At 52.5% G+C, this 21,379-nt stretch overlaps 1 long non-coding RNA gene and 1 pseudogene across 2 annotated transcripts in view; one reads left to right on the forward strand and one right to left on the reverse strand.

Annotated features, from left to right (window-relative positions):
* The window catches only part of LOC140696970 (uncharacterized), a 103,793-nt gene that overhangs the window by 42,810 nt on the left and 39,604 nt on the right, over positions 1-21,379 (reverse strand). The window lies entirely within an intron of this gene.
* On the forward strand, positions 18,982-19,483 carry LOC107033242 (cytochrome c oxidase subunit 5B, mitochondrial pseudogene; annotated as a pseudogene).

Consider the following 21,379-nt stretch of genomic DNA (forward strand, 5'->3'; position numbering starts at 1 on the left):
AGGAGGCTGCTTGTCATGTTGGATTCGCGACTGGTCACACTGTAACCAGTTCTATCAGACGTCCTGCTGCTGGAAAGAGCCCTCTGCTCTGTGACACCAGAGAAATTCTGGAAGAGCAGTTTAATCACATGGCATCCACAATGGCCACAGCATTATCCTATCAGACTGAAAGCCTCATGTTTGTTGTTAAGAGAATTAATCCATATGCCTGGGCATTTCTTCTCTGGATACACCAGGGAAGCTTCTAGACAGAAGGCATCTGATACGTAAGTTCCCTTTCAACTGAAAAATATATATATATATGTATGTATGTATGTATGTATGTATAAATATACCATTGGTACAGATTTCCCCAGAGCTAAGTTCAAAATGCAACTGAGTGTCATACCTTTAAAAACTGTGTTTAAAAACTCCAGCAATATTATTTAATAACTGATTTGTAACATCTCAGACAGGATGTGGATTCTAGAGTGTCAGGAGGAGGAGGGAGCAGACAACAAAATAAAAAATGCTAGAGAGGAGAAGGCAGAGAGTGAAGTCCATCTGTGAGGCCAGACATCTGGTAAGCAAAGGATGCTAAGGGATGAGGTTGAAGGGACTAGCGGAGACCAGTGGAGAAGACCGCTGGCTAAGGAAGTGGACTTTGGCCTCCTACAGATGAAGAGGCACTGAAGACTTTAGAAGCTGAGCAGGACTAGGCCAGATTTGAATTTTGAAGCATAAACCTAATAGCAAAGTGGTTAAACGGATAGAGTTGGGAACCAATGGAAGCTGCTACTGCAATTGCCCAGGTGAGAGACTGTAACCAGGCAGGCGCATGGAGAGGCGGGGACGGTGGCTGCTTTGGTGGCTGTGGGACTTGGTGTAGGAGGGAGCAAGATCGGCAGAAGACCTCCAGAGTTCAGACTTGGGGTCTGGGAAAATGGAGGAGGAAGAGCAGCTTGGGAGGAAGAGGGGAGAGCTGTCTGTTTTGGACAGTGAGTTTGGGATGCTTACAGGACAGCTACATGGAGAGACTTCTGCAAAACTGCCTGGGTCTACATGACCCTCCTTTTTCCAGGCTAAGGGCTATCTCTCCACTTTTTCTCACAATATCCTCTGCGTGTGTCAGAGGAGGATGCTGAGGCCCAATCTGGAAGCTGACCCTGAGCACAAAGTGGCTTTCAGCAGTGGTACTACTTCCTCCCAGGAGCAATTTCCACCCTGCTCCCACACTTACTGTGTGCCCAGCACTGGGCCACCAGCTTTCTATGCGCCCTTGATTTATTCCACAACAACACTTTGAGGTGGGTATCACCCTATGTCTCCTATGGGCAAGTTGGGAACTACGACTGGAAAAAAATCAGTTACAAGTCCAAGTTTCACAGCTAGGGAATAGCAGAATTGCTGCTCAAACTGGGCCTGCAAATTCCCCTCAATGAGCTTATACTCAGCTATATCATACTGCTTCCAGATGAGGATGTGAACTGAAACCTAACCAGTTCTATAACGGGGTCGTTTGCTAGCTCACTCATTCATATATTCATTCATCAAACTAACACTGAACTCCTATTAAGCACAAAGCATAGACAGAGTCATCTCCAAGTGGGTACTGGGAATAGGGGGATAGTTTGTGGTTGTATGAGAACAAATGAGTCTTCTTCAAGGAGTTCTAAAGCAGAGGTCAGCCAACTAACAGTCTGGGCACCAAATCCAGCCCACTGCCTGCTTTTGTAAATAAAGTTTTATTGGAACACAGCCACACCCATTTGTTCACATGTTGTCTGTGGCTGTTTTTGCACCAGCTTTTGCACAACAGCGACCAAATGGCCCACAAAGCTTAAAGGATTTACTATCTAGCCCTTCACAGAAGTTGCCAACCCCTGGTCTAGAATCAGAATCACAGAGGCCATAGACTATGATAAAATCTAGATTATTAAAATGGCACAAATAAAGAGCTGAGGGGACCCTGAGAAGAGGGACTAAAGCCACAGGCAGGATTCACCCAGGAGGAAGTTTTCAAAACTGAAAACCATTTTGAAAGCAATGGGATATTTGTAGCAGACTCCAGCCCGGAGCACGTCCCCAGGGTACCTGTGCTTGAATGCACACAGTCCAGGATAGGGTAACAGATGCTCAGGCACTTAGAAAGTAATCATACAAGTTCTCTTTCCAGAGCTGCAGAAGTCAGGGCGGTGCTGCTGGCTCTGCCATTGCTGAGCTACAGAACCTTAAGCCAATCTACTTACCTCCTAGTCCCCAGATGCCAGCTTCCTCTTACTGGCCTACCAGGTTGTGAGAGGCAAATGGGGGGGGTAGAATCCCTGAGTGATTTGTGAAAAATTCAAGCGTTTTGTAAATCCTGGGGGGCCTTCAAGTGGCTGTATGCATACATAGATTGCCTTGAAGATAATCACATGTAGCACTTAGAAGCAAAACTGTCAGCCCTGAATACAAAATTGTCTTTGTCCCTGGCTGAGCATACTCTATTCCTTATTAATTCACTCTGAATGCAGCTTGGTAGGTTATAAAAGAGTCCTTCCCTGAGAGGAGTCATTTTCAAGCCGGGAATGTGTGGACATCCCATCCCAAGAGATCATAGTGTATTTTTCCAGAGGTGGAGGTAGCCCGGAGATGGGAGCTGTTCTGAGTTGATGCTGGAGGTCTGAGCCCCAGGGAACACATTTTGTCTGGAACCATCACAAAGGGGTGTTTACAGATCATCAGCCAGCTGGGCCAGCTCTGCTAGACACCCTGTTCCCTGCTTCCTCACCCTTCGTCCAGGAAGCACCTCTTCTGGCCCAGCCTTGATGATGCTTTTCCGCTCACACCCTTGAACCCACAACCCGGGCCCAAGGGGGAGCCCACTGGCCAGCCCGCAGCACCTGGCTTGCCTTCCTCCACACTGGGCCAAAGCCTCAGACGCAGAAGAAACCAGAGCTTGCTCAGCTGGCCAGCGCCTGGGCTTCCTGTCCAAGTGTTTGCGGCTGGGCTTCCTGCTGACGGAAGGGCGGCTGCAGCGCTCCTCTGACATCCCAAGAGGTGGCTCCCGGGGCCCCAGCCGCCGAGCACGTCCAGCTGGCACCCAGTGCAGGGGCCAGAGCTGCACTGCGTGCAGCTGTCAGCCGACATTCACAGGGACGCTGGGGTCAGGCTTGGAGAGCTATAAAGGGGATTCCTTTGGGGAGAGAGGAAGCTGTGAATCAGACCAGAAACCCGGGAGCTCAGGCTTGTCCCGGGCAGACGGCCAGAGCATGCCTCACATAACCCCCTCACTCCACACTGACAGACCCCCTTTGCTTGGGCTCATCTCCCTCGCCACCTGCACACTTTCGCCTGCACCCCTTCGTGAGTCTCCACCACTCAGCTTCCCTCTGCTCCAGGTGGGCTGGGAACTGGGCCCAAGCACCCAGATCATAGCCCACCCTGGCTCTGACCTCATGCCCTTGAGGAATTTAACTTCACGGAGAATCAGCTTCCTTTTTGCAAGTGGGAACTGGAGAGTAAAAATATTTTCTGAGCCTACCATGTTTATTTTCCCATGTTTCCAGGGCGGTGACATAGGAAATGGGGTTAGACTTGTTCTCTAGAGCGCCGGAGGTCAGAACAAGCATTCCACAGAGGTAGAATTCAGTTTAAATAAGGGAGAACTAACCCACACAAAAGCTGTCTCCTCAGGTAGTGAGCATCCTGTTACTGGAGGTATTCAACAGGAATTATTTCCAGAGACTTTCAAGCACTAGACTGTTAGCTTTGCGAGGGTCCCCATTCTCCATTCCTGCTGAAGGACAGGCATCCAGCACAGTGCCTGCCAACAAGTAAGTGTTCGTCTATTTGTGGAAGAGAGGAAGAAAGAAGGAGGGAGGGAGGGAGGAAGGAAAAAAATAAAAACAGGGAAGGAAAGAGGGAAGCAGACGGGGGGTAGAAAAAATGGAAAGGGTTACCTTTAAGAACTTTGGAACATAGATTCCTCTTTTAGGAGAGAGTTTGGACATGCTGACTGCAATTGTCTTTTTAACTCTATGATGATAAGACAAGGATTTTAGGTGCCCACTCCAAGGAGACCATCAACTCCAAAACCAAGCTGAGCAACCCTCCAGCAATGGTGTGTGTCCACAGGCACAGGCCTTTCTGCCCAAGGACTCTGCGGTCTACAGCCCCTACACATATGTGTTGTCCCTCACTTCCCTGAAAACTTCAGGGTCCCCAAGTGAAAGATGCAGACCTGAGGTTCAAAGATAATAAATGACTTGTCTGAGCTGAGACTTATCCTCGGGCGTCCTGATCCTGAGGCCAGTACCCCCTCAATAGACACGTCAGTCTGTCTTATGGCCTGCCACCCAGCTTCCTGCCCCTAAGGACCGATATTATGGTCTAAAATGAAACCTGGTGCTTCATTAAAAGCACCAGAGGTTCCTCTATCCTTTGAAAAATGTATAGGAAACATCTTCTTTAAAGAAAAAAAATCTTCCTTTTCCCTGCCTCGCTCCCAGCAGGAACACCACTTGGGCATGACCACTAATTGCGGTAACCAACAGAGGATATGGGACTGCTTCCAGAGGCAAGTTGACTTTCCAGAGCCAGCCCTCTGGATCACCGCTTGGAAAGATGCATTCTTTTCCAAAGTTCTGACGAGTTGGAGATCAGACAGGTCACCTTCTTGTTTGCCCTCCCCTCCGTGCTCTGCACTCTCTCTCTCACAGGGGGCTGACCCTGCAGGTCCCAACCAGCCAGGAGACTTGGGGGAGGAGTATGGAAACCAGAGTCTTCCTCCTTCTTCTCCCTTTACCTGGCAGATCACCTCTGGGGTCTCAATTCCAGCCAGGGAACCTCTGCCAGGCTTCCAGCTCTTTCCCGGTTCTGGAAACATTACCTCTTCTCCAACCTTCCAGCAGGAATGGTGCCATTTTCCCGTGGTTGCTACTCTCAAGGCTGCCTTTCACCCAAGGTTGCCCTTTCATCTCTCCCAATGCCTTTATAACTAGTTTCCCTCTGTGGAGGTTTCTGGAATAGGTTATGTTTTCTGCCTGGACTCTGACCGATTTCACGTCAGTGTGAGTCAGCTGAGACCCAGCCCAGAGAGGGTTAACCAGATGGAAATATGGGACAGTTCTATCTTGTCCACCTTAAGGAGAGTCAGAGGCAGGCCAGGAGGCTCCTGAGGAAGGACCGGGTCTGCATTTGCCTGGGAATGAGGAGACGGGCCAAGTGCACCCATGGCTCCGCATGGGAACCAGTCAGCACACTTGTCCCACTGCAGGCCCCTTTCCCTCTCACAAGGCCTCACCGGCCCAGCGGCCTTCAGTGCTAGGACACAGTCAGCGCTTCTCACACGCAAGGGCCAGACAGCGTGACTCAGCTTCTCAGAGCTCTGAGCAAGCCAAGCTTCCAGGTCCAGAAGCTTCAAGGTCACCTCTATCGAGGCAGAAAGAAAGGCTCCCTCTGCAAGCAGGTGTCTTCCTCCCCACTCCCAAACTCGTGCCACCTGGGGCTCAAAGACAGACATGGTCTCTTCCTTTTCCTACCCTCACCCCACCTCCAAGGCTCACTCCCTTAGGTAGGGGTCCGATGGGGACTTTTAACAGCCTTGCCTGAGCAGGGACCCAAGGGGAGGCTGTAGCTCTGAAAACGTTATTCATGAGCACCATAATCACGTAGAAAGGAGAAAATCTGGGTCTCACTTGTAGATCTATGTGGACTTACTACGTGCTTGTTGCTGAGATAAGTACTTTCACATGTTCTATGTCATTTCATCAGTCTATAGTGGAAGAGAATCAGACCCCCCCCCACCCCAAATGCATCTTGCTCCATTCAACGTACCTTTATTGGGTACCTGCCAGGTACTAGGCATTCTGCAAAGGTGAATGAACTACGGTTCCTGCCTTCCAGGAAAGTTAAGAACCTGTGGTTTGGAATCAGCCAGACCTGCCTGGGTTTGAATACAGACTCCAGCAATTAGTATTTCTGTCACCTTGAGCAAGTAACTCTTGCCCCTGTGCCTCAGTTTCCTCATCTATGAAAAGGGCATAATGATAATCTTGTTTCACTGAGTTGTTGAAAGATCCATGTAAGTAACAAACTTAGCAAGTCCCAGCACGTGGTAAACACTTGTCAACAAGTGGTGACTAATTTTTTTTAATTAATAAATATGTAGCATGGGGTGGGGTGTGAAAAGCATTTTTGAAGGGTGCCCAGCTACTTCTGCTAACACTGTGAGTACATCACGAAGCCCTCCCACTGCAGAATAGGATAAAACCTGGCCCTTCCTTTCTCAACCTGACCTCAGAGGCATCCCGCACGCCCTCGCCCTCGGTCCCCCTGGCAGGCCCTGCCGCCACCTCTCTGAGTTGCCGGATGTCCGTTGAGGTCCAAGGTTTGGAGAGTTTCCGGGACTGGCGGGGTCACACTGCAGCTGGGCGGTGTCTGGCAGCCCCACCCTTCCTGGCAGCCAGGCCTCCTCCCTGGTCTCTGAAAGCCTGCCAAGGCAGGGGGCGCGCGGGCGGAGGGAGACGGAAGGTCCTGCGCCGACGTTTGCCCTAAGGGATGCCTGCAGAGAGGGTGGGGGTGGTAGGAGGGAGGAGAGAGGGGGCAGGGCAGACTGCTCCCCTCCATCTCCTTGTCGTGCCACACTGAGAATCTCGTCTCTGAAAGTGCCAAGTGCTCCGCCTAGTGGGGAAGGAATATGCGCGTTCCCAATCGGCTGCCCCCCCAAAGGTGGGGCGCCTTCCCCAGGCCTATTGGACCATGGCAGTATCAGTCCCATTCCACAGAACCTCACAGTTGAAAAAGCCCCTTCAAATCTAATTCTCGCAACAATTTAGTGATTTTTCCGGGGGCACATTTTAACACCCCATTTCACAGATGAGAACACTGAGTTGGTCCCTGGCAGTCTTTGGCAGAACCTGGACTTGAAACTAGGCCTTTTCATTCTCCTTTCCATAGGCTTTTGTCAGTGCATGAACCTGAAAAAGGGAGACGTGGCCACCTCCTTGCCCACTGCCCACCGCCCTTCACCCTACCTCGCACCAAACATCGCACCATCTTGAAAATAGGACTGGTTCTCTCTTTTTTTTTTTTTTTTGCCTTCAATGGCAAGAACCTCAGTGCCCAGGGTTAGCCTGATTAAACCCACCCCTTTCCTGTAAGACCATCCTGCGTTTTCAAACCGGCATATCTCAGAGTCAGCCTTCCCCTCCACCTAGGGGCCTGTCCCACTGCTCTTCAAGAGAAAAAGGCTTTCTGCTCACTGTGGTCAGATCTAGGGCACAGAAAGTCTCCTCTGGCTGGACCACACACTAGCTGTGCTGAGCCCACGCAGCTCAAAGACTGAGGGGTTGGGAGTGACTCCAGCCCTGTCAACCCCATGCCCCCTGCCCTGGCAGAGCCGGGCTGGAGAGGGGCCATCTTGGAGCCACTCACTCATCAGGAAGGGGGAGGTGACCCCTGCCCTATCTTCTTCTTGAAAACAAAGTCCTTCCTTTGAGCTCTCCAGAAGCTGGCCTCCCGCTCTGAATGTGGCCACATGCGGACCTTGGGATCTCCAGTTCCTGGGGGCCCAGCTGCCACTGGCGCCTCTCATACAGAGCAGTGCTGAAGAGGTGGGCGTGGGGTCCGCATCCTACAGGGAGGGTCTCCCAGGCCTGGGAGCCTGTTCTCCCTGGGCTCCAGGAGGGGTGGCTCACTGCAGATCCTGCCAGGGGACAGAGCTGGGTCAGGGCTCAAGGACAGGCCAGGCAGACACTGAACTGTGTTTTCTGGGAAGGCAGCCAGCCCTCATGCCCTCAGGCTTCCGGGTACTGAGGAGAGTGGCAGAGCAGGCACCCGCCACCACCCCAGACGCTGGCTAGGCACAGCCCGGCCTCGTCTCTGAGCCAGAGCACTGCAGCAGGAGGGATACACCACCCAGCACTGTCCCTCGGCCACTGCTTCATGAACTAAAGGATGTGACATCTAAGGGAGGAGGGGCATGATCTGAGGCCTCAGCCCCATGCCCAGGTCTCCAGAGGTCTCCCTGTAAGCACATCCTGTCCCCCTGACCAGGCTGAGCTGTTTGAGGGCAGGGCAAGGCATTTGATTTGGCCTCAAAAACCATGGGTTCTCTTTCTGGTTAGTGTTGCCATCTCCTTGTGGGAGGGCCCTGTCATTTCGCCCCGAGCCTCAGTTTCCTCAGCTGTACCGGGGCAGCAGCCCCTGCTGTGCCCAGCTCCCAGCGGCTGGAGACTGAAATAGTGTGAGACAGCTGTGCGGTCCACATTCATGTGAGGCTTCTTGTTGTTACTAACATCTCACTAACCTGGGTTAGAACGTGCACTTTCCACATGAAGGGGAAATGAAGAACCAGGAGAGTGTGAGCAGCTGGCCGGCAGACCCCCGCCTTCCTCAACCGTCTACTCTGAGGCCCAAGGAGTATCAAATCCAGGGCCCTGGGTGACTGATAGAGGGGGTGCCCGCCCGGCTGAGGGCAGGAGGCAGGAGTGACCCTGAGGGGAGCCCCAGCATGTGACTGTAGGGGGCCAGAACCCCACCCTCATTTGTCCCTCAGTAGAAGGGCCCGCCTGCCTCTCAGAGGATGTGGGGGCTCTCCTGGGCCCTCTCTGGGGAGGGCCTCTCTCGGGGAGCACCTGGGAGCCACATTTCTAGGGAAGTAAATGGGGCTCGGACAAACAGTGAGGGGGTAAAATCAGGTCATAGGAGAAAGAGCTGAAGGGACTCAGGCAGTTCATCCCAAATTGGGAGAACTATCTGCCGACAGCACAGTCACAGAAGAGGGGGTTGGACCTTATCTGACCCCGAAGGGCCCTAGAGTGCACGTGTATTTAGAGGGCAGGCTTTGACTACTCTAAGAAAGAACCTTCTATGAGCTGAGCTATCCCACAAAGAACAGACGAGTTCCTAGGCAGTGGACTCCTGGTCCCCGGAGGTGTTCTGTGCTCAGACTGGACAGATGTGGTGGTAGGAGTGGACGCTATAAAGGCGATCATGAGCTAAGGACATTAGGGATCCTCCCCACTTCCCGGGGATCCCGGGATTCGCTAGCCAGCAAAGGATGCAAGCTCCTTCCTGGTATGAATTAGCTGGCGCTGCCGAAGAGGGTTATTTAAAAGAGCGGTGCTTGGCGAGAGTGTGTTGTGGGTACCGCCCAAAGCCTTGCACATATCGTACACATGAGCCACAGGCAGGAGGGGCCCCGGCATTTATTGGGACAGGCAGTTTAACGAGTTATAAACCATTCTGTTCCCATGTACCCATCTGTTGACACAAAAAAGTGTCTCTCTCACCCATCGCTGTGTAAATAGAGCCCACAGAGGCTCCTCAACACACTGCCATGAAGCACGCGGCTTTCCCAGAGCCAGGAAAAACAAGTCCGTGCAGAGAATAACCCACCCTGCAACATGGCGAGCCGATTGTTCACGGCTGGGTGGTCACCTGGTCACACACGAGTTTGGCGCGTGGCCTTCATCCGCCAAAATCCACACTCCAGGCACGCTGAGTCAGGAGGGAGGAAGGTGCCGGGGTTGCTGGGGGGGGGGGTGACCTGTTTCTCAGGAGGCTGGAACCTGCCCCACCGTGGTGTCACAGAGCTTCTTGTCAATTCAGCCACCCCCTCAGCCTTGAACCCAGACCAGCAGCTGGTCGTCTGTAGACCAGCTGTTGGCGTGAGGAAAGCCAGCAGCCAAGAGTCACCAAGATGAGGAATAATCTTCATCTTAAAAGGGGGTCCCACTCAAACCCCCCAGGAAAGTGCAGCTCTTCGTGGAAAGCTGCTGGGTTCCTTCAGGCGAATTAATATCGGTGGAGCCGAGGACGTTTTCTCTTGGTCTCATCAGTACCACAGCAGACGGCCTAACTTTTCAGAGCTGGGATGGTCAGATGTCACCCAGAAGTGAAGCGAAGAGCCAAGAAGGGACCAAAAGCGCCTGCCCCAGGCCTGTCCCATGGGAAGTCAGTGGTCAAGCCCAATCTAGAACCCATCTCCTGAATCCGTTCTCTTTCCACAGAGCCTCACTTTGTGTGGATTGCAGTATTAAAGAGGAAATATCCTCTTGACACCTACTGCCTCTCCCTCTTTCCCTCTCTCTTCAGACCTTGGACCCAGCAAGCTTGCGCTGACCACCCACTTGCTGTGCCCTCGGCCTGGAGTGCCCTTCCCCAGCATCTGTGGCTGGCCTCAGCTCAAAAGTTGCCTCCTCTAGGAAGCCTTCCCTGATCTGCCCAGCGTTAATTCCCTGCAAAGAACACTCTGATGTTTTCTTGTTGATTTTCACGTGGGTGTATATGTGTATGTGTTTAATCTGTCTCCTCCCAATAAAATTTAAATATCAAGACAGTAGGAACTGGGCAGTATTTAACAAATATGGTTCAGTGACCGACAGAGAGAGAATTTCATTTTCAATTGCGAAAAGCCCAGACTTGGTGGAGATATCAAATGCTTGCGGAGACATTGAGAGCTTGTGGAAATATTGTTAAACCTCATGTTTTGAATACTGTGGGCGTTTACCTCAGGTGCCTCACAAGGTCCCCGCACCCTGGGCCAGCACTTTCAGTGTAACGAGATGTTTCCTGCTCATGGACTCTGATGCCTCACAGTGAAAGGACACAACATTTTCCCTGTCTCTTCAGGAGCAAATGGGATTTTCTGAGAAGAATCTTCCTCTTGTTTTCCTTCTCACTTGCAGAAGGACAGCTCAGGAGGTGGGGCTGACAACTCCCCCACCTCCCATAATTGTATCCTTCCCTTCCTCTCCCATCCTGAGTATTTGTCATTCTCTGCTTGTGGCAAATTGCTTTTCACCTTTGAAAACCATGAATGGTTGCTAACACAGACAGCCTGGAAGTTTTTCCACAAGCAAGGGATGTTTGGAGACAAACACTATAGATTACCTCCCCCAACAGCAGCGTCACTGAAAGTCAACTGACTACGCATTTGTGGGCAGACTGAAGCCAGTACTACACCAGACGTCCTGGTGCTGGGTGATGCAGAGACAGGTCCTGCCTCAGAGGAGCTCTCAGACCAGGAAGAGAGATGATTTGGACTCAATAAATATTTTCTTAAGCACTTACTAAATGCTAGACGCTGGGCGGCCTACAGTGAATGAGGAATGGGCCTGCCCTTGAGCAGTTCATCATCATGTGTAGGAGAGATTCCTGACAATTTCAATACTCTCTTTGAGGTTCTGTGGAGGAGACTGGGCAGGTGAAGGAAAAGGTGGCTGGTGCGAAGGGAGCAAATTGGAAGTTAAGTGTCAGAGGGAGGTGGGAGTTCAGCAGGACCAGCAGGGTGGGCAGTTAGCTGGAAAGGGCTTCTGGCAGAGGGATAACAAGGGCAGAGGTGGGCCTCTACTGCTGGGTCCAAGGCTCCTGGGGCTGGAGGAGGGAGGGAGGTGGGCTTGCAGAGGCAGGCAGGGAAAGCACGGAGGGCAGAAGGCAAGGGTGCAGAAGGTCTGTTGCAACAAAAAGATAGGAAAAGTGTAAGGGGGCAGGGGACAGTGAAAGAGTTTAGACTTTATCGTGTAAGCAGGGGGAGCTCGGGAAAGGATTGCTTGGTGTGGAAGTGGGGACGTGGCAGTGGGGAGATCACTGTTGGGGGCTGTTGCCAGGGTGAGAGACAGATGACGAGCGCCCCGGCGGAGTGGCAGGCAGTGGGGGGAACGACAACTACCGTAATGAGAACATAGCTTTCCCATTCCCCCCACGACTACCATATGAAGCCCCCACTTCAAGTGCCCTCTCAGACCCCATCCCCAGATCCTCTCCCCGACTCCACCCACCCTCCTTTGCTGCTCCCCACTGGAGATGGTGTCAGAAAACCAGAGCTTCTAGAGAATATGTACATTCACACATGGGGAGACAGATGGGGCTGAGAAGCCAGAATGGTTCAACCTGAAAGCAGGTGTCCATGGGTAGCTCCCTGCCCCAAAAGTTTCCTGCCCACTCCTGCGTGCACACATGCGTGTGGATGATTGCTTTCCCTGAATTTCCAGCAACTAGAAATCAACCGAGAGGACAAAATCCTCTTTAAGGAGGTCCATCCTGATTTACACCTGGGAACGTGGGATCCTGGGCACTGGGAGACGCAGGCGACCATGAAACATTTCTTTACCCTGAGACAGTGCACTGCCTGCTCCAATCAGCTGGTTTACAACCCTTTGGTGCCTGGGTGCTTGGGGTGCCAGGATTCGCTTGGTTTGGTGCGAGTCAGCAGCAGGTGAAGGAGGAGGGGCACAGGGCTGGGCAGCTGTCCAGGCTCTGCTGCTGCATGGGTCCCTTCCCTCTCCAGGCTTCAGTTTCCCAATCTGTAAAATAGGGGGTCAGAGCAGCTGGCAGCGAGGTGCCTATGGTCTCTGACCCCTCCTCCCTAGGTGTATGTGTGCCGGTCACCGGGTTACTCCACCAGGACCAGGGAATGCCTTCCACCTCCTGCCCTGGAGCCAAGCCTTCCCACCAACTCCGTTTATTTGTCTTTGAACTACTGCTGAAAAGGAGTGAATGCCAGTCATAGCTGCCAGCTGGCAGGTAGCTCACTCAAAGGTGGCGGGTGCCTCTGATGGGCTGGGCGAAAGCCCCTTCCCAGCCGCCTTCCCCTTGCATCCATCAGTGCCCCCAGCTGGGCTCACTAAGGTTTCAGTGGCGGCTGGTGGCAGCTGCCTACTCATAAGGGCTCTGGTCTGCCCCTCCATCCGTTTCTAACTGGGCCTTGGACGGCTTTCAGGTTTCAGGCACATTCACTGCCAAAGCCTCCACCCAGCCTGCAACCTGAGGAAGGTGCCGAAGGCCTGTGCCAAGGAGGCCAGCACCTCTGACCACAGGCAGCCCGGGGAGCAGAGCCCGGGGAGCACAGGCAGCCCCGGGGGCCACAGCCTGGGCCTGGATAGGCCACCAGGGAGGGGGAGAGCACAGAGGAGGCTGCCTGGAGGCTTTGCCTGCCTCTCCAGGGACAGCGGTGGAACCTGGGCTGGAAGAGAGCTGAGGAGGGCAGGAAACAGTGATGGGGAAATGAGTCGCTGGTCAGAGAAACAAGGAGGGTTAAAGTGAAGAAAGTCGAGGCAGCTCTGCAGCAGGACAGACGGAAGGCAAGGGGAGGGTGCCCTCCGCACGGTGCGGGGGGGGGCAGGGGGCAGGGCGTGACCCCCTGAGGAAGCCCTGGCCCCAGGCCCAGCTAGGCTGGCCGCAGCTCTTCTTGGCTCTGACAAACTCCCTTGGAAACAAATCTCTGCTCCTTACGTCTTTGTTCTCTTTGGCTAACAATGGAGTCGGAGCTGTTGGCCTGAATCTTTTTTTTTTTCTTTTTTCCTTTTTAATCATGCTCCCTACTTTTTTCTGCTGCTTAAAAAAAAAAAAAAAAGGTTTGAACCAAGATGTAGTGCAAATGCTTTCATTTCTTAAAGTTTCTTTAAGAAAACAATGGTGCTCACAGGAAAACGGCAGTGACCCCAGTGTTTGCACAGCACTTCAGTGTGTAGAAAATCCTGCACACAGATATTTGCTACAGCCCGGAGCTGCAAAGAGGGCAGGTGTTACCCTCCCCACACCCAGGGGGAGAAGGCACACCCTGGTCAGGTAAGGGCCCAGGGACCTGGACTCTGCAAGAAGACCCTGGGGCAAATTTCCCTGTGGCCCCTCTAGGCCCCAACAGCACCCAAAGGGAAGGAAGCCCCTGCCCTCTAATGAAACTCCCCTTTAACCTTTTGCCCTAGGCAGCCTCACTTAGGGACAACTGGGTGGCACACGAGGTATTCAGAGCTGAGGAACTGCCTCGATGCCCCCACGGGGACCAATCTTTTCTCCCTCCTTGACCAAGAAGGAAGGGTAGTGCCTGCCTCTACATTTCTTGAGCACCTACTGTGTGTGTGTTCAAGCATCTGCCAACAGGATCTCGTTTTAAACACAACAGCCACCTTGCAGAGTGCTATTAATCCCCTTTTCTAAGTAAGAAAAGAGGCGACAGCCAAGGCCACACCCAGGAAGCTATGGAGCCAGGGTTCAAACTCAGGTCTTTCTTGACTCTGAAGCCCATGCTCTTTGACTACCCTTGGGCCGCCAGCCCCTGAAAGTGCTCGGCCTCCATGCAGAGTTTCTCCTGCCAAGGGAGAAGCCACAGGGCCTAATCTGCAGTTATCTGCTGTCTGACGGTGCTCAAACAGAGCCCATGCCCGACATGGGGGCTGGACTCACTGTGTGAGCTCTGAGGTCCTTCTCAAAGTCTAACAGTCCTGGGACAAACAGGAAAAATAGGCTCTATCTGACTCCAAAAATCCTCCACTGAGTCTCTTCCACGTGCTTTGCACAGAGCTAGGTACCAGGGCAGGCTTCCGCCATTCTTGTCCTTGTCCTCACTATACTTCTAACAGGAAGCAAGTGGACCGTGAGAAGGACACAGCTCCTTCTGACCCCTGTTGCTGAAGGTGGAAACAGGACGTGGAAAGATGGGGGGCTACAGTCACCACAACTCAGAAGGTCGGGGTCCTGGTACACTCAGCAGACGCTTCTCCACGGGCAAGCACAGGGGATCCCGGACCCCATTCTCCCCCTGGTCTAGGAGCCTGTGGAGGAGAGGCCCCTTTAAAGCACAACTGACAGCATGGGTCCCTCCCAGCCTCCTGGACACTGGGGCACGCGCCTCACCGTACAGGGACACGTGCTCCAGGTGCTGAGTCGAGGGCTACATAGCCTCGCCTGTGAGGCCTTTGGGCAGAGTGGGGCGGACTTGGGGAACCTGCAAGTGGATGCAGAAGGAGCCTCCGAGTAACTTCAGTTCCACACTCAGCAGAACCTACTGCCGCCATGCACTGTGCAGGGGCTGGGAGAGAAGGACTTAACGTGTTGAAGCTCAGCCTTCAAGGGTTCCCAGGCCACTGGGGCAGCCAGACCATGTCTGGTCTAAGAAGTTAAGGGGGCAAGAGAAGGATCCACAAGGTGTTATAGGGATGCTGGTGGGAGGAGCCTTGGGGAAAAGCCACACGGAGGAGATGACACTGAGAAGGGGCTTAGAGGGTGGTAGGGTTTTGGCACATGGAGCCGGACGGGAAGGGGCAGAGATGCTTCCATAGTAAGTATGACATCACGTATATGCGGAATCTAAACAAATGTCACGAATGAACTTACTTACAAAACAGAAACAGATTCACAGACATAGAAAACAAACTTATGGTTACTGTCGGTAAGTGGCAGAGGGATAAATTGGGAGCTCAAGATTTGCAGATACTAACTACTATATATAAAATAGATAAGCAACAAGGACTTACTGTATAGCACAGAGAACTATGTTCAATACCTTGTGATAACCTATAATGAAAAAAATATGAAAAGGAATATATATATGCATAACTGAACACTATGCTGTACACCAGAAACTAACACAACATTGTAAATCAACTGTACTTCAATTAAAAAAAATTTTTTTAGTAATTTAAAAAAAAGCAAAGCCAAGTATGGACCCACCGAGGCCCAGCCCCACTCCAGCTGTGGACTCACTTAGCTTCTCGGGGCCATTCCCTCAACTGTGGAACAGAGGAAACAATTCTCTGATCCTGGAAATACCTTCCTGTGCACACTCCCCTCCTATACTCACTATCCAGACCCCTCTTCCTGTCTCAGTCACACCTCCCTCAAACGTACCCTTTTGGAAACTGGACACTTAGAGAACAGAAACAATACATGGAACACAAACACTGGCATGGCCCTTGGCTGTCAACCAGTGTATCCTGACATTTTGCTGAAAGGGAGACTGAGGCCCAACCATGCTGCATGACTTGCCCAGGGTGGCAGAGCCAGGACGAGAAGGTCCATATCCATCACAGCCCTGATCACACGTGTGTGATCTTCACATCTTTGGATCACCTTCAGTTGGCGGGGAGAGGGTCAACCTGTCCTAGCCCATCCCCGACCCTGGCCTTCAGGGTCAGATCGGCCCTTGCTGTTCCCTCCCATCTACAGCAGCTTCTTGTGTCCACCTTGTTCTGGTGTCTATGGCCGCCATGTGTCGGAGTCAGGATTTATGGGATCAGCCCCCAGTTGTGGAAGTCAGTATCAAGTTAAAGGAACAGTTCCAGGTCCAGATCAAAGGCCCCAGGGTCCGAGGAACCTTCAGCCTGTCCCACTCCTGGGGCCCTGTCTGTCCTCACTGTGGGCCCGAGGGCAGAAAGGGAAAAAGCCTCTGTTCCTGAGGTGCCTTCCTTCCTTGAGACCCGTGTGGAGGACTCCATGGGACAGGGCTTGCCTAGGGCAGCCAAGGAGTCTGGGCAACTGGCGACAGGGAAACGTGCATGTGATGGAGGACACCAGTAATAGGTCCTATGTAAACAATAACTGCTCTCTTGACTGACATCTCACAAGACCCCAGTGTCACGGCAGAAGCCATCACACCTGCGGCAACAGAAAACAGGGGTCGGCAGGAGGGTGGCAGGCGAAGGAGATGACACTTGGAGTGGTATTTCCAGGCTGTGGCTGTGGGTCTATCTGTCACGTGGGGGAGAACAGCTGCTAGGGCTGGGGGTTCCTGCTTGTGCCGGGCGTCAAACTTCCGGTCCTCTCTGCAGGCTTTGTTTAGATTCCTATCACATCTCCTGCTGTGCATCCGCTGGTGCACAGAGCTGGTGGGGCTCTTCCTCAGAGGGTAGACGGTTAGGGGAAATGCCTGGGGAGAATTCAGACATCCCAGGCCCCAAAGCAGAGCTACAAAACCAGAAGTTGGCTGCTGCTCAGTGGCCCCAGCCTCCCTTGGAGGGCACTCAGGGTGTGAAAGTAAGTAGACATCTGCAGACGGGCTTGCAGCCCACGGCACTTTCTAGGCCCCCTCCAGCGTCCCCTCTGATTGACACTTCAGCCCGGTTGAGTTCACAGAACTCAGAGAGGGAACCTTTTTTTGTTCTCTACTTGCAGAAGAATGAACCAAGCCTGGAAGGCTGTGGGTCCAGGCCACCACTGGGAGGGAAAGAGGTCACGTCTGGGATGGGATCAAGGTGGAACAGAGAGACCCTTACCTGCAGCAAGTATTGCCGAATCTCAGAGCTGAAAAGGAGTTCCTTGGAACCCCCATTGTTATGGCCACTGAGGCCCAGGGCAGGGACCTGCTTGTCCTCAGATAGAAGCAAGGGACATTGTGCAGACCCCAGGCAGGTTGGGATGGTTTCCTCTACTTCGAGGAGGCAGTGAAAAGGAAGTGCTGGAGGACTGACCTCACAAACAGAGTGGGAGATGCGACTGGAGGATACTATGGGAGGCTCAACCCTCCAGCATCGCCTTCGAAGTCCACCTCGTGGTCCCTGCTGCAGACGTCCCACTGCGTTGCCTGTCCCTAATGCACAATGCACGTAAAACCAACTTGCAGAGGCAGCAGTAAACTCAGCCCTTACTATGGCCAGTAATTGCTAGTCCTTCCCTAAGAAACCACTCCCTAGGCTTCCATCAGGAAGCCAATGGACCATCACTGGAGAACATTGGAGAGCTTCTTCTGAACTTCTGCTGCTGTAGGTGAAAACAGGTCATGGAAAGAGATAAAGATGGATGACAAGGAGAAAACGAGGGTGGCAGGAAGAAAGTTCAGGCTCAGGGAATCGAGGGCTGCTTTCGACTGTCTCTGTCAAGTTTGCTAAAAACCAGCTCAATCAAGTGATTACGAAGAGCGCCACGTTGTAAACAACAGGCGGGAGCAGAGCCGTAGTTCACAAGTTGTACTGAGAACCAGCCGTGCTGTAAAAAATGCAGATTCCTTAGCCCCTCCTCCAGATGCAGAAGGACTGTAGGCCATGCAGGGGCCGGGAACCCAGCCCACAGCGGAGGCCAAGAGAGCACCAAGACTCCAGGCTGTGCCATCCAATCAGTGAGCCAGAATGAGAGGGCTGGGGTGGGAGAGCGGCTGGGGCGGAGCCAGGGGGTCAGAGCAGGGGGCTACTCCACAGGGAGCAGAAGTCAAAGGGGTGAGCTGGGCAAACAGGAGGGTGGTCTGGGAGAGCGCCAGGCACAGTGGGCTCTGAGTTCCCAACCACACAGGGCCTGGGGCACAACACACTTGCTCAGTGAGGAAGACAAAACTCTGAATAGCCTGCCCAGGCCATTACAGCTGTGCAAAGAACACTAACAAAGGGAATCTGGAGAGATGTAAAAGAGTTACATTTCATGATCATCGGTTCCTTTTTTTCCCATAAACTTTGCTTAAGTTCATAATGAAAAAATAAATACAGGCAAATTACACTCACTTCACACAGTCATTTCTGGGTGGTAAGTTCTGTATTAAATTCAAAATTCGTATGTGTGGGCTGAACTTCCCCCCATCAGCCAAACTTGAGCCCTGGGAAAGGGGGCAGATGTAGGGGTTGTTCCCCTCTCAAACATTCCCGGAAGTGATCCTCTGTCCCCACCAAACCCTATGCCACCCCAGCCTCCCCTGCTGGGTCCACACCACTCAGAGCATAAAGACCTGAGCTCACAGGCGGGCAGAGGTTTGCCAGATTAAATTATTCTCATCCATTAGTGGGAAACGGGAGCAAGAAGAAGTCTGATGTAGTGGAAAGACCACTAGACAAGAAGTCAAAATGTTTAAGTTCATTGTCATAACTGACTCGCCATTTGTGAAAATGGGTAAGTGTCTGCCCCCACTGGGGCTTCGGTTCTCCCAACTGCAAAGTAAGAGAGGGCAACATAACCCAGGGCCCCCAGGGGAGCAGCAAACACCAAACACCACCTCACAGCTTCACGGTGGGTGGGGAATCTGGCCACAGCCTGGCCGTGGGTTCAGTGCAAGGTCTCTCCTGAGGCTGCAGTCAAGATGCCCACCAGGACTGCAGTCCCCGAGGCTCATTGGAGGGAGGAGCTGCTCCTGGGATGACTCCCCCAGCTGCTGGCAGGCTCAGAAGATCATTTCCAAGCTCACTCATGCCATTGCTGGCAGGCCTCAATTTCTCACTCCAAGGGCCTCACCCCAGGGCAGCTGGCTTCCCCAGAGCAAGTGATTCAAGAGAGAGAGAGGGATGGTTCCTGGAAGCGCTGGTGTTTATAGCGGGCGTGATGGCTTCAAGGTTACTTCACGGAGCTGGAGTGCTGGCCGCGCAGGCTCTGAGGATCCAGTCCCAATATGGTTGTCCCTGTGTGCTCTGTGGCATCTGGAGATGGCGTTCCCACTGATGATGGGCAGGCTACTGGGCTGGAGCGGGAGGTCATGATGGCTGCCCACAAGGGACTGGACCCATATAGAATGCTCGCCCCAAAGGTACCAAGGGTTCCACACCCAGCTGCCAGGCTCCAAGTTACCAAGGAAGACCCAAATTTAGCCCCCTCCATCACCAACAAGCAAATAGTGGGCTGTATCTGTGAAGAAGACAATAGTGCCATCATCTGGTTCTGGCTGCACAAAGGTGAGACCCAGCGATGCCCTAGATGTAGACCCCATTACAAGCTGATGCCCACCAGCTGGCCCACTGAGCCCCTGCACTCACTCACTCAAGATGTGCTGTCAAGTTTCTTCCTTCCAATAAAGACTAGCCATTACACTGGCTCCTCCTCCCATTAAGAAAGAGAGAGAGAGAGAGAGGGATGGAGACAGAGTGAGGTGGAGAACCCAAGACAGAATCGACCATCTTTTTCTCACCTAATCTTGGAAGTGATGTCTCTTCAGTTCTGCCACATTCTACTTTCTAGGGAGGTGGTCAGTAAGTCCAGTCTACACTCAGGAAGAGGGTAACTGAGCTCTGCCTCCTGAGGGGAGTCATATCAGAGAACTTGAGGCCATATACACCTTTAGAACCACCACAGGGAGTTAGATTCACTGATCCCTAAAGCTGCCAGGGCCGTGACTCTGGCGCCCCTACCCCCGGAGCATCAGGTATGGGGACGTAAAAGGATCAGAAGTGTCTGCTGACCTTTCTCTGGGTGGGCTGTGTTCTCAGGAGAGAGGACCTGGAGAATGAGAAGGTGGGCTCCTCAGGGGGATGCTCAGATTAGGAGGGCTGTGGTCCTCATCAATGAACCCAGTGCCTTAGCGCAGCTGCTGAAAGAGTTGTGTTCACCAGTGGACAGAGCACCTGATGTGGGTGCCCCTCCCCACACCTCCAGCTGCAGATGATATAGAATGTCGGACCACCTTGATCGTCTGGAGCCTGGCAGCTGGGTGTGGAACCCTCTCCAGCCCAAAGCAGGGAAAGGCTGGCAGGGACTCCCCAGTTCTCCCTTATTCCTTCAAAGGAGTGGGGACGAGAGATGCTGCGGCATCAGGGGAGGAACCAGGAAGAACAGAGTCAATCCCCCTCCCATCGACCAAGAAAAGAAGGGAACAGAAATTCATTCAGAATCAAGCTCTCTTAAGGGGCCTTATTGTAGTGTGAGGTCAATAGCCTCAGCCTGGCGTTAGACGGAGCTGGGTCTGAATATTGGTTCTACCATTCCTGATGTCTCCAGGCTTGTCTCCTTATCTACAAGATGGGTGTACCAAGACAGTTCATACCACAGCGCTGAGATGGCCCATTAAGGCCCTTCGAACGGTAGCAAGCACATAATTAGTACTCATAAATAAAAAACATTATTGTTAATATTAGGATTACCAATGACTTCAAAGCTTATCCAGTTCAACTGTGCAACCGGCATGGGAATCCCCTCCAATTTATGATGACCGATGACAGATGGTTCTCGGGGCACTAACTGAATACTTTGAGAGCCAGGGAGCTGACTACCTGCCCTGACATCTGTGGACCCACAGGTGGACAGCTCACCCGGACTTAGAGTCAACCACAGACCACAGTGCTGACCCACAGGTGGACAGCTTGGACCAGACCTGGAGCCACCGTCAGCCTCTCTGTGGCTGCCCCCTTCACCTCCATTCCTTTTGTGTCCCAGCAGCAAACGATAGTTTTGAATTTCAAACAGCCCGTAATATAACAGAGAAGAAATAAAAATACTCTCTCATCTTAGCTTCGGTAAAGTCTCACTGACAATCCCCAAAGCATTTGACTTATCCTCACCTGCATCTTGTTTCATTTTAAAGCTAAATCACAATTAAAACATTTGGTCTAAAACCCTGTGTGCTAAAGTGCTAAAGTGATGGGTAAGGAAGACATTTGTCCAGAAGGCTAACTAGTTCAGACTGGGAGTGTGTGGGTGAGTCTGGATATTTGGGAGGGGTAGTGTTGTCTGTGTGTTTTTAAGTAGAAGGGTGCATGTGTGTATGCATATGTGGGAGTGAGTGGCATGGGTTGTTACGTGCATACGTGTGTGTGTGTGTGTGTGTGTGTTTGTGTGTGCGTGTGGCAGTAGGGGTGGTGTGTGTGGAGGGAGGGGAACTCATACCTGCGGATGTGGGTGTGGGTGTGGTGAGGACCACGTTGATGATCTCTGGCCAGGATATGACATCCTCCAACTGCAAAGCAGTAACAAATTTGGGAGCACATTTCTCTTCCTGCCAACACTGTCCTCA

This window comes from Vicugna pacos, chromosome 1 (genome assembly GCF_048564905.1).
Source record: "Vicugna pacos chromosome 1, VicPac4, whole genome shotgun sequence".
Taxonomy (NCBI): domain Eukaryota; kingdom Metazoa; phylum Chordata; class Mammalia; order Artiodactyla; family Camelidae; genus Vicugna; species Vicugna pacos.